Source organism: Arachis stenosperma, unplaced genomic scaffold, assembly GCF_014773155.1.
Source record: "Arachis stenosperma cultivar V10309 unplaced genomic scaffold, arast.V10309.gnm1.PFL2 arast.V10309.gnm1.Scaffold_100028, whole genome shotgun sequence".
Classification (NCBI taxonomy): Eukaryota; Viridiplantae; Streptophyta; class Magnoliopsida; order Fabales; family Fabaceae; genus Arachis; species Arachis stenosperma.
Window position 1 is genome coordinate 1,156,721 of NW_026651370.1, and position 13,587 is coordinate 1,170,307.

Consider the following 13,587-nt stretch of genomic DNA (forward strand, 5'->3'; position numbering starts at 1 on the left):
TCCTGATCAGTTTGAGCATCTTTGAAGATGTCCTCAAGCTCTGATTCTAGGCTTTCAGCCATATTGATCTCTTCTACCAGAGAGTCGATAATGTCAGCGTCCATACAGTCCTCTGGTGTGTCTGGATGCTGCATAGCTTTTACAGCATTCAACTTGAACTCATCCTCATTGACTCTCAGGGTTACTTCCCCTTTTTGTACATCAATGAGAGTTCGTCCAGTTGCTAGGAAGGGTCTTCCTAGAATGAGAGTTGCACTCTTGTGCTCCTCCATTTCTAGCACCACAAAGTCAGTTGGAAAGGCAAATGGCCCAACCTTTACAATCATGTCCTCTATTATGCCTGATGGGTGTTTAATGGAGCCATCAGCAAGTTGGAGGCATATCCTGGTTGGTTTGACTTCTCCAATCAACCCAAGCTTTCTGATAGTGGATGCAGGTATTAGATTGATGCTTGCTCCAAGATCACATAAAGCTGTCTTGGTGCAAGTGCCTTCTAATGTGCATGGTATCAGAAAGCTTCCAGGATCTTGAAGCTTTTCTGGTAAGCTTTTTAGAATGACTGCACTGCATTCTTCAGTGAGAAACACTTTTTCAGTTTCTCTCCAATCCTTCTTATGACTTAAGATTTCCTTCATGAACTTAGCATAAGAAGGTATTTGCTCAAGTGCCTCTGCAAAAGGAATCTTTATTTCAAGAGTCCTTAAATAATCTGCAAAGCGGGCAAATTGCTTATCCTGTTTCGCCTTGCGGAGTTTCTGAGGATAAGGCATCTTGGCTTGATATTCTTCAACCTTAGATGCTGCAGGTTTATTCCTTACAGAAGTGGTTGAAGAAGCCTTGTTAGAGGGATTACTGTCAGCACTCTCAGGTGTCTGATTTTCCCTTGGCGTTTGGACGCCAGGAATGGGTGGAAAATGGGCGTTTAACGCCAACTTTTCCTCCTTTTCTGGCGTTTGAACGCCAGAACTGGGCAAGGAATGGGCGTTTAACGCCAGCTTTCCTTCCCTTTCTGGCGTTTGAACGCCAATATTCCTCTCTGGGCTCTTACTGTCCTCAGAGGGATTTTGAACAGTGGGTTGGTTGTCCTCTGTCAATTGTTCCTTGTTTGGCTTTTTGCTCTTTTGAGCAGTGTTATTCAAGGTCTTCCCACTCCTCAATTGAACTGCTTGACACTCCTCTGTTATCTGTTTAGATATTTGCTGTTTTGCTTGATTCAACTGTAGTTCTATGCTTTTATTAGCAACTTTAGTTTCATGGAGCATCTCTTTAAATTCTGCTAACTGTTCTGTCATCAGGAGTAGTTGTTGATTAAGCTCCATTATCTGTTCTTGAGGATTAGAGTCAGTGACTACTGTCATGACTTCCTCTTCTGGAGAGAACTCATTGCTAGAGTACAGATATTGGTTTCTAGCAACAGTGTCTATAAGCTCTTGAGCTTCTTCAATTGTCTTTCTCATGTGTATAGATCCACCAGCTGAGTGGTCTAAAGACATCTGAGCTTTTTCTGTAAGCCCATAGTAGAAAATGTCTAACTGTACCCACTCTGAAAACATTTCAGAGGGACATTTTCTTAGCATACCTCTATACCTCTCCCAGGCATTATAAAGGGATTCATTATCCTCTTGTTTAAAGCCTTGGATGTCCAGCCTTAGCTGTGTCATCCTTTTTGGAGGGTAAAAATGATTCAGGAATTTGTCTGATAACTGTTTCCATGTCTTTATGCTTGCTGTAGGTTGGTTATTTAACCACCTTTTAGCTTGATCTTTTACAGCAAATGGAAACAGTAATAGTCTGTAGACATCCTGATCTACCTCTTTATCATGTACTGTGTCAGCAATTTGTAAGAACTGTGCCAGAAACTCAGTAGGTTCTTCCTGTGGAAGACCGGAATACTGGCAATTTTGCTGCACTATGATAATGAGTTGAGGATTTAGCTCAAAGCTGCTTGCTTTGATGGGAGGTATACAGATGCTACTCCCATATGCAGCTGTAATGGGGTTAGCATAAGACCCCAGAGTCCTCTTGGACTGATTAATTCCACTTAAGTCCATAATGGACAAAAGGGAAATGAGAATGATTGCAAAGAGATAAATTTTGTTTATTTTTATATTTTTTTTTTGAAATAACCGAAAAAAATACAATAGAATAAAATAAAAGGAAAATAAAATAAAATTCGAAAATTAAAAATAAAATAAGATCAAAGCAAATTGAGAACTGAATCAATTAGTGAAAAAAAAGATTTTGAAAACAGCAATTAAGAAGATATGATTGAAAAATTTTTATGAAAAAGATTTGATTTTTTTTTAAAAAAGAGGAAAGAGAAAAACAGCAAAAAGACACCAAACTTAAAATTTTTAGAAATCAAACACTAATTTTTTTCGAAAATTTTAAGAGAAAAACACAAAGAGGACACCAAACTTAGAACTTTTGTGAATCAAAAAGGGACTAAGAACAAGAAAAGTTCGAAAATCAAAAGAAAAACAACAGCATGCAATTGACACCAAACTTAAAATATGAAACTAGACTCAACTAAAAGACTCTAAACCAACAAAAATAAAACAGTCCTAATCTAAGCAACAAGATAAGCCGTCAGTTGTCCAAACTCGAACAATCCCCGGCAACGGCGCCAAAAACTTGGTGCACGAAATTGCAATAACACTTTTGCAATCCCGCACAACTAACCAGCAAGTGCACTGGGTCGTCCAAGTAATACCTTGTGTGAGCAAGGGTCGATCCCACGGAGATTGTCGGCTTGAAGCAAGCTATGGTTATCTTGTAAATCTTAGTCAGGAGATCAGAAATTATCAGGATTGATTGTAAAAAGTAAAAGAACATGAAATGGTTACTTGTTTTGCAGTAATGGAGAATAGGTTGGGGTTTTGGAGATGCTCCATCTTCTGAATCTCTGCTTTCCTACTGTCTTCTTCATCAAACACGCAAGTCTCCTTCCATGACAAGCTCATGTAGGGTTTCACCGTTGTCAATGGCTACCTCCCATCCTCGCAGTGAAAGCTAATGCACGCACTCTGTCACAGTACTGCCAATCACCGGTTTGGTTCCCTCCCCTACCGGAATAGAATCCCTCTTTTGCGTCTGTCACTAACGCCCAGTAGGTTACAGGTTTGAAGCACGTCACAGTCATTCAATCATTGAATCCTACTCAGAATACCACAGACAAGGTTTAGACCTTCCGGATTCTCTAGAATGCTGCCATCAGGTCCTGCCTATACCACGAAGATTCCGATTAAAGAACCCAAGAGATAACTACTCAATCTAAGATAGAACAGAGGTGGTTGTCAGGCACGTGTTCATAGTTGAGAATGATGATGATTGTCACGGATCATCACATTTATCCGGATTAAGAACAAGTGTTATCTTAGAATCGAAGCAAGCATGATTGAATAAGAAACAGTAGTAATTGCATTAATCCATCAAGACACAGCAGAGCTCCTCACCCCCAACCATGGGGTTTAGAGGCTCATACTGTGGAAAGAAACGTGTACAAAATGTTATGGGGTCATAAGGTACGGATACAATGTCAAAAGATCCTATAAGTAGTAAACTAGTGTCCTAAGGTCTACAGAAATGAGTAAATGACAGAAAAATCCACTTCCGGGCCCACTTGGTGTGTGCTTGGGCTGAGCAATGAAGGAATTTCGTGTAGAGACCTTTTCTGGAGTTAAACGCCAGCTTTCATGCCAGTTTGGGCGTTTAACTCCAAATTTTATGCCAGTTCCGGCGTTTAACGCTGGAATTTCTGTAGGTGACTTTGAGCGCCGGTTTGGGCCATCAAATCTTGGGCAAAGTATGGACTATTATATATTGCTGGAAAGCCCAGGATGTCTACTTTTCAATGCCGTTGAGAGCGCGCCAATTGGGCTTCTGTAGCTCCAGAAAATCCACTTCGAGTGCAGGGAGGTCAGAATCCAACAGCATCTGCAGTCCTTTTCAGTCTCTGGATCAGATTTTTGCTCAGGACCCTCAATTTCAGTCAGAAAATACCTGAAATCACAGAAAAACACACAAACTCATAGTAAAGTCCAGAAAAGTGAATTTTAATTAAAAACTAATAAAAATATACTAAAAACTAACTAAAAGATACTAAAACATACTAAAAACAATGCCAAAAAGCATACAAATTATCCGCTCATCAACCTTCCTTGCATTGTTGGCATTGTTGTTGTTTTCGGCTGCCATGGGTTCTTCTTCTTTGAAGATTTCTGTTAGGTCCTCTACAGAGAGTTGTGCCTTAGCTTCTCTTAGCTTTCGCTTCAAGGTCCTTTCAGGTTCAGGGTCAGCTTCAACAAGAATGCCTTTGTCTTTGTTCCTGCTCATATGAAGGAGAAGAGAACAAGAAAATATGGAATCCTCTATGTCACAGTATAGAGATTCCTTGAGGTGTCAGAAGAACAGAAAATTAGAAGGAAGAAGTAGAGAATTCGAACTTAATCAGATAGAGTTCGAATTGTGCATTGAGGAAGAGTGGTACTCCATAAATAGAAGGATGTGAGAAGAGGGGAAGAAATTTCGAAAATTCAATTAAAAAGATTTTAAAAACATTTTGAAAAACTTTAATTGATTTTCGAAAACCAAGGGTGGGAAAGAAATCAAGTGATTTTGAAAAAGAATTTGAAATTAGGAATTAAAAAGATTTGATTGAAAACTTATTTTGAAAAAGATGTGATTAAAAAGATATGATTGAAAAGTTATGGTTTTAAAAAGATGTGATTGAGAAGATATGATTTGAAAAACAATTTTTAAAAAGATTTGATTTTAAAAATTAATAACTTGCCTAACAAGAAAAGATATGATTCAAACATTAAACCTTTCTCAACAGAAAAGGCAACAAACTTGAGATGTTCAATCAAATCATTAATTGTTAGTAAGTATCTTTGAAAAAGGAAAGAAATTGATTTTGAAAAAGATTTGATTGAAAAGATTTGATTTGAAAAAGATTTGATTTTGAAAAACTTTGAAAACTTGAAAAAAAATTGATTTGAAAACAAAATCCTCCCCCTTGTGCCATCCTGGCGTTAAACGCCCAGAATGGTGCACATTCTGGCGTTTAACGCCCAATGCACTACCTTTTTGGGCGTTAAACGCCCAACCAGGCACCCTGGCTGGCGTTTAAACGCCAGTCTGTCCTTCTTCACTGGGCGTTTTGAACGCCCAGCTTTTTCTGTGTAATTCCTCTGCTGCATGTTTTGAATCTTCAGTTCCCTGTACTATTGACTTGAAAATAGAACCAAGATCACATAAACAATGCATGCAAGACACCAAACTTAAAATTAGACACTGGACTCAATTTAACGCTGGAAATTCTGAGGGTGACTTTGAACGCCAGTTTGGGCCATCAAATCTTGGGCAAAGTATGGACTATCATATATTGCTGGAAAGCCCAGGATGTCTACTTTCCAACGCCGTTGAGAGCGCGCCAATTGGGCTTCTGTAGCTCCAGAAAATCCACTTCGAGTGCAGGGAGGTCAGAATCCAACAGCATCTGCAGTCGTTTTCAGTCTCTGAATCAGATTTTTGCTCAGGTCCCTCAATTTCAGCCAGAAAATACCTGAAGTCACAGAAAAACACATAAACTCATAGTAAAGTCTAGAAAAGTGAATTTTAACTAAAAACTAATAAAAATATACTAAAAACTAACTAAATTATACTAAAAACATACTAAAAACAATGCCAAAAAGCGTACAAATTATCCGCTCATCAGTATGCGTCAGGTACGCGCACGTGTTGCCGCGCAAATCTCCACCTCACGTTCACGCGTCAGGTACGCGCACGCGTCGCTCCTCGCTAGTTATTTCCTTTAATTCTTGTGCTTCTTCTATTTATGCAAGCTTCCTCTTCATCCTCTAAGCCATTCTTGCCCTGTAATCTCTGAAAACACTTAACACACATTTCATGGCATTGAATGGTAATAAGAGGGGATTAAAATTAGCTAAATTAAGACCAAAGAAACATGTTTTCAATTATAGCACAGAATCAGGAATGAAAATGTAAAACGTGCAATTTACATGAATAAGTGTGAGAATAGTGGATAAAATCCACTCAATTAAGCACAAGATATACCACGAAATAGTGGTGCATCAACGATAAATGCCTAGCATCAAGAATGTAAAGCCTCAAGGGAAAGAAGAAGGGTTAGAGCTTGAAGTGCAACAAGAGGAAGAAAGTAAAGTATTTGAACCGGAGGGGAGAAGGGGAGAATTGAGGGAGATTAATCAAGATGAGGATTCCATCATTGATGATTTTGTCCTCCTTGGTCAAGCCTCTAAATGATCCTAATGAGCCTCTTCCCATTGAGATTGAATGAGACATGGAGGTAGACTTTTCACAACCTCCTTGTTATGACTTGATTGATGGGGAAGAGGAAGTTGGTGAGGAAGTTGGTGAGGAAGTTGGTGAAGAGGCAATCCCATAAATATACTATCGTGGAGATGGACTAGCAACTCAAGGTCCTTCTTGGGATGATACATAGAGGAGAAAGGAGTGTGGGTTGCCAAAGGAGTCCAAAGCCCTTCAAGAAACCAAATTCAAGCTTTGGGATTCAAGCATGGTATGAAGCACAATTGGGTGATTTCTAGAGAATGTTGGGTTGCTTCAAGGGTCATGTGAGAGCTTGTCCATCCGGCTTGAAGCATAGAGAGCAACAAGAAAGCGAACAGAAAACTAGAATACGGGATCCCGGAGGAGCCAAAAAGTGCAAGCTTGGATGGAGATTCAAGGAGGAGTGGAAACACAAGCCACCCTAACAAGAGTCTCGTCAAAAAGTCCAACTTAGGACTATAAACCAAAGTCCTAGGTGGGAGACACCACACCATGGTAAAATCATTCTGACACTTTCCTTGTTTATAGTCTTGTTTTATTGAATGTTTGTTATGTTGGTTAGCTTAGAATTAGTTTGATTTTGAGTTTAGTAGGTTAATTTATGTATGGATCATGATTTTGTGAACTTTTGAATGTGGTGGGGTTGAACTTTTGATGAGCTAAGATAAAGTGCCCTAGAATTTGAAGAAATTTTTTTGGAAAAATAGCACACTGTGTTGCGCACACCGTTGTGCACGTGCACACAATCTGTATATTTTGTGTGATGTGCGTGCACACCCTGCTATGCGCACGCACACTAGCTTGCGCTCCCTCTGTTTGGAGCGCTCGCACGCCTTGTGTGTGGGCGTTCTCCTATTTTTCTGCACCTTGTGCGTACGCACACAACCTCTGTTTCGCACTCTCTGTGCACCCGTACAGATTTGTGCAAACGCATACTAGCCTACACTCCCTCTGGTGGGAGCGCTGGCACAACTTGTTCGCATGAACCCCTATCCATTTCTGCTCTTGTGCGTGCGCACGCACACATGATCCTTCTCTAAAAAAAAGTGTGTTCTGTGCGTGTGCACAACCTAGTGCACGTGTACATTTCTTAATCCCCTCGCTGTTTGGACTCGCACACTTGGTGTGAGCGCACACCTTCCACTTTTCACCCTGTATGCGTAAGCACACAAGTGCTATTTTGGGCGAAATTTTTATTGCATTTTTCTTTGAACCCTAACACACTTCCACCCCCCCACACCTCTCTTCTCCCTCTTTTAACTCATTTTCTACTTATTCTTGTTAGTTTTGGTTGCATTTAATTTTTATTTTAGTAATTATATTAGTTTACTTTAGTTGTTTCTGATTAAATAAGTTGCAAGTGTTTGCTTGATGTTGATTGGTTTGCTTCTTGATTGAATTTAATCAATGCACTTATACTTTGCCTTAAATTACTAGCACCTAATTGGATTTGCACATTAACATTTTTTTGCATATTAGGTGAAATCTTTATAAGTGCAGACTGAATTAAGTGAATTGAGTTGAAATTACTTATTCATCATGATTTTCATATTAAATTCATCACATAACTGGTACTTGTTCCTTGTTAATGCTTTGCATTTGTTTGAGTGACTCAACTTGATTCTTATCAAGCTTGTCACTTTTTGTAAGAAGTATCTTACCATGTGACTTTTTCTTTATGTTTCATGATGAATAAGGAATTTTCTGTTCGTTATTAAATTGGTTATTGTTCATTGTGCTTCTATATGAATTTGCACTTTCACTTGCACAATTTCAATATCCAATACCTCATATACTCAATTCACTTTTGTGGTTACCTAGGGTTGCTTGTGCCTTAAATTTTGCTGATTCTTTATTTGCAACCTAGGCTCCTTAATGGAGGAACACATGCTATTTCTTTTGAATATGTGGTTGCCATTTTTATCCCGCCAATGTGTTTGTTCTAAATCGTGCGCACAATTAGAATACACACATTGCCTTTTATCATACCACACACAGCTTACTTTTCCTCAATTCCTCTTTATTTGTTTTATACAGTAGCCTGAGCCCCAGTGCCCATCAGCTGAAGGTGGAGCCTTACATTTCTTCATTCCTGGATTGAGTGCATGTACGGAGGACCGTGCAGCATTTAAGTGTGGGGGAGGTTTCGCAATTTTTGGGTCGTAAATTCTCTCTTCCTAAGAACTTTGCACTGTTTTCTTAGGTTTGATAGTTATTTTTTATTGTGAATATTTTTATATCATTTCATTGCATTACACTTTGCTTAGCTTTCATATACATATACATCTTACCTTTCTTATAGTTTATTGTAGTAAATATCTGCATTTGCATGATTGCAAGGTATAGAAAATAAGTTTGGCAAAATAATTAGAAAATTTCATGAGATCTCTCTTAGGGCGTGCCATTGATTTAATTGAAAAATGGTTTTTTAACTTGCTTGAAGTATCCTTTTCATAGAACATAGAAAAAGAGCTAGAACAACATACCTTGTGAGATTTGAGCTCTAATAGATGGTTGGAGATTCTCAACCATAAAGCTTGTTCTTGTGTAATTATACTCCTTTTTATTGTGAACTTAGATTTGCATGAATATCTATGTCCTGTATTTGTTGTTTGAATGCATTTAGTATGATTGAGGTCATTTTTTATGTTAAACTTACTAACCTATATGGCCAACCCTTACATCTACCTTTGTAAATCACTTTTTGAGCCTTTTAATTCCCCATTTGTTCTAATTTTAAGCACATCATTCACCCTAAGTGAAAGACCATTAATATCTGTGAATTGTATCTTTGATTAGCTTGGGTTGAGTGTGTGTTAATAATCAAGTGTAGGGAGAATTTGTGGGAAAATATTGGTAGTTAGCTTACTTTGGGTGTTCATTGGAAAAATTTGAAAAAATGGGTAGCCACTCATGCATTCATTACTTAAAACATATGCACCTCTTTTCTATGATAAAAGAAAAATTTTAGTGTACATACTTTGTATATAAAAAAAGAAAAAGAAAAAAAGAGAAAGAAAATAAATGAATGAGAATAAGAATGTAATAAAGGATGCATATGCGGTTGAATTAGAAAGAAAAATGCATGAGTGAATGAGAAAAAGGGAAATGAATGGGTATAAGGATGTTTTGTTATGTGTACATAGGATGGTATAGGATTAGGTGGGCACATTCACTAAGTCCACTTAACCATATTTATCCTACCTTGACCTTAGCCCTATTACAACCCTCCAAAGACCTCATGATATTTGTTTTCATGCATCAAATATTAGTTGATTGTTAGATGACTTGCAAATCTTTGAAAAATATAATAAAAGGAGAATTGAGTAATTAAACCCTAAACACTGAGCGAATAGAGTGAATACACATCCGGTTAGGGGTTCGATCGCTCAATTCTATATTCTTGTCCCTTATATTGTATCTTCTTGCAAGTTGCTTGGTTGTTAGTTTGAAAATCTCAATTCAATTCTTTGGACATTGATCATATTGCTATATTTTCTTTGCCTTGGCTCTAAGGTTTATTTTGGAGTGATTGGAATTCCCTTGTTTGTTTTTGCCAAACTCCATAGGAACCATTATATAGATATAGATAGATAACATTTTGCATAGTTGCATGCATATAAGTATTTGCATTGAATAAGTTGCTTGCCCTTTTACCCTTCTCCTTTGATTGTGATTAGCATGAGGACATGCTATTGTTTAAGTGTGGGGAAATTGATGAATCCATATTTGATGATATATTTTGGCTATAATTGGAAGGATTTCATCATATAAACCCACATTTATTCACCTAAATAGCATGCTTTTGTATTCTCTCCCCAAATTGAGCCTAATTGTGAAAACATGCTCTTTTGTGCTTAATTTAGTCAATTTTATTCCATTTACATTCCATTCGATACCTTGATGTTGTTTGTGAGTGATTTCAGATGTATAAGGTGGGAATGGCTTGGTGAAGATGGAAGAAGAGCATGCAAGAGGGAGAAAACATGAAGAAATCAAAGAAGAAGCACACAGCCATGTGTGCGTACGCACAACCCTCTGTGCGTACGCACAAGTGAAAATTCAGCAAAGTGTAAGTATGCACATATCTGTGCGTACGCACAAGTCTCTGCACGTGCCTTCATTAAAAAGTCACTTGGCTCGCGTTTGGAGAGGCTTTTTGGCCCATTTCTAATGGCTTTGGAGTATATATGAAGGGGGAAGCCACACCATATATTACCATACTTTATACTATAGTTTTTAGGAGTAGTTTTAGGGTAGTTAGCTTAGGTTTTCTCTCTATTTCATTAGGGTTTTAATTAGGTTTTTCAATGTAGCATTTTATAGTTTAATTTGGTTTTGGATTCTTGTTATTTCATTGTAAGTATTTCTTTAATTTCTCTTTATTACATTACTTTGTCTACACTTTCATATATTTTAGCTTCCTTTGTTAATATATATATAGTTTTGCAATTTTGAGCTTTGGTTCATGAATGTGATGTTTGATGGTTGTTATATGTTTATTGAGTTGCTTTTGTCGATTTTGTTCTTTTGTAGTTCATAGCTTTTAGTAATTTACCAATTTTCCATGTTTTGTGAATATGCATACTAGGTGTTTGATGAAATGCCAATCTTAGTTATGGGTTAATTTCCACCCCTTGGCTTGGAAAAAATGAGTATATGTATTACTAGAGCCATAATGTCCAACATTTAGTGATAATTCTTGGGTTGTTAGTTGTTATTGTTTCCACTAATGCTAGCTTCTTACTAAGGTAATTAGTAAGTTAGCTAGAATTTGTGGATTAATAACAATTATGCTCACTTGACTTACTTTTCGATGTTAAGGGTTAACTTAGTGAGATTAATCCATTATAATTATCTTAGTTGTGGTTATGGCAAGGAAGGGATTCCATAACTCATCACAAGTCAAGGTTTCATTTATGTTTTGAACCACTTTTCCATCAATTTTGAGCTTTACTTATTCATATTACATACATAGTTCTTTTGTTCTTTTATTAGTTTATTAATTGCAATTTTGAATCGTTCTTTTATATCTTTATTTGTTTTCTTCAATTATTCAAAACCCCTTTGTTCTTGTAACCAAAGTTATATGCACTTATCGGCATTAGTTCCTAGGGAAGAGACCTGAGGTTTCATTACTCTCGGTTTATATTAAATTGAATTTAAACTTTGATTGGAAAAGTTACTTATTGGTTTGGACTATGCTATCAACGAAGTAATTCTTGTTTTGCTAAAATTTCTAACCGTCGTAATTCTCTCTTTCATCGGTGCAAGAGTGTTAGAAGTATGGATTGACTCACAGGTGGTCAGCTCTTAAATTAACGGAGGCTAGCAAATGCAGGACCCTTTACTGCATCAATACCTAGCCAAGGGGAATGAACTGGTGTCTGAGTGTGACAGAGTAAATGTCCATCACGTTCCCAGGGAATGAAATGCAAGGGCTGAGTTACTTTCAAAATCGGCAAGCACCAAGTAAGTCTCGGAAAACTGACTGCTAATTCAAGAGGTTATTAGGACACCGTTCATCTCGTTCACTTCCTCAATCAACCTCCCCATCACACGCCAGCACTCTTGGACATTCCCGATTCTCCAATACCTCACAAATAAGATCCTACTTGAGGATCTTAAGAAAGAAAAGTGCATAAAACAAGAAGCAGCAAAGTACACGACAATAGCGGGAAATTATACAAGCGCGGACTATCACAACCCCTCCTCAAATGCATAGAACTTGGAGACATGGACTACATACTTTGCAAAATTCACGAAGGATGTTGTGGGAATCATGTGGGGGGAAAAACCTTGGCTCAAAAGGTTATCCGAGTAGGGTATATCTGGCCCTCCATCATGAAAGACTCCATCCAAGTAGTCAAACATTGTGACAAGTGCCAAATCCACGCCGACCTTCATCAGGCCACTCCCCACTAACTTAGCATCATAATGGCAGATCGGCCTTTCGAAATTTGGGAAATCGACCTCGTTGGTCCCTTCTCGACGGCTCCCGGGCGTCTCAGATACCTCATTGTTTCCATTGACTGTAAGACCCCATATTTTTCAAAATTAAATAATAAATTATTTATGATTTATTTATCTATTCGAGAATATATTTTTAGAGGGATTGGAGGAGCCGCGCCACCACTGCACCACGTCGTGCCCAGCTCGTCATCGCATCCTGCTGCTGCTGCTGTCTTCACGCGAATCAGAGGGAGAGACATAGGAGAGTGTTGCGCGAGAGAAGCTACCATCATGTCCCATTCTGTCGCCATCACTGGAGGAGCGTCACGTATCGCCGTTGCCGATGAGGGAAATAAGGAGTTGTGTCCCATCGCGCATGTCACCGTTGTGCTTCTTGGTTGCCGTGGAGCAGAGCCGTGTGAGAAAGGGATTTGTCATTGCAAAGAAAAATGCAGTGGAGTGGAGGACGCCTGATGAGCGGATAATTTATACGCTTTTTGGCATTGTTTTTAGGTAGTTTTTTGTAGGATCTAGCTACTTTTAGGGATGTTTTCATTAGTTTTTATGCAAAATTCACATTTCTGGACTTTACTATGAGTTTGTGTGTTTTTCTGTAATTCCAGGTATTTTCTGGCCGAAATTGAGGGACCTGAGCAAAAATTTGAGAGGAGGCTGACAAAGGATTGCTGATGTTGTTGGATTCTGACCTCCCTGCACTCGAAATGGATTTTCTGGAGCTACAGAACTCCAAACTGCACGTCCTCAAAAGCGTTGGAAAGTAGATATCCAGAGCTTTCTAGCAATATATAATGGTCCATACTTTATTCGAGCCTAGACAACGCAAATTGGCGTTCAATGCCAGTTCCATGCTGCATTCTGGAGTAAAACGCCAAAACATGTCACAAACCAGAGTTAAACGCCAAAAACACGTTACAACTTGGCGTTTAACTCCAAGAGAAGCCTCTGCACGTGTAAAGCTCAAGCTCAGACTAAGCACACACCAAGTGGGCCCCGGAAGTGGATTTCTGCATCAATCACTTATCTCTGTAACCCTAGTAGGTAGTTTTAGTATAAATAGAACTTTTTACTATTGTACTAGTGTCTTTTGACCATTCGGTCTCTTGACCACATCTTTGGTCTCAGTTTTAATCTATTATTCATCTTAGGAGACTATTGATCACGTTTATGGGGGCTTGATCACTTATGTATTTTCAACGGTGGAGTTTCTACACACCATAGATTAAGGTGTGGAGCTCTGTTGTACCTCAAGTTTTAATGCAAAGTACTACTATTTTCTAT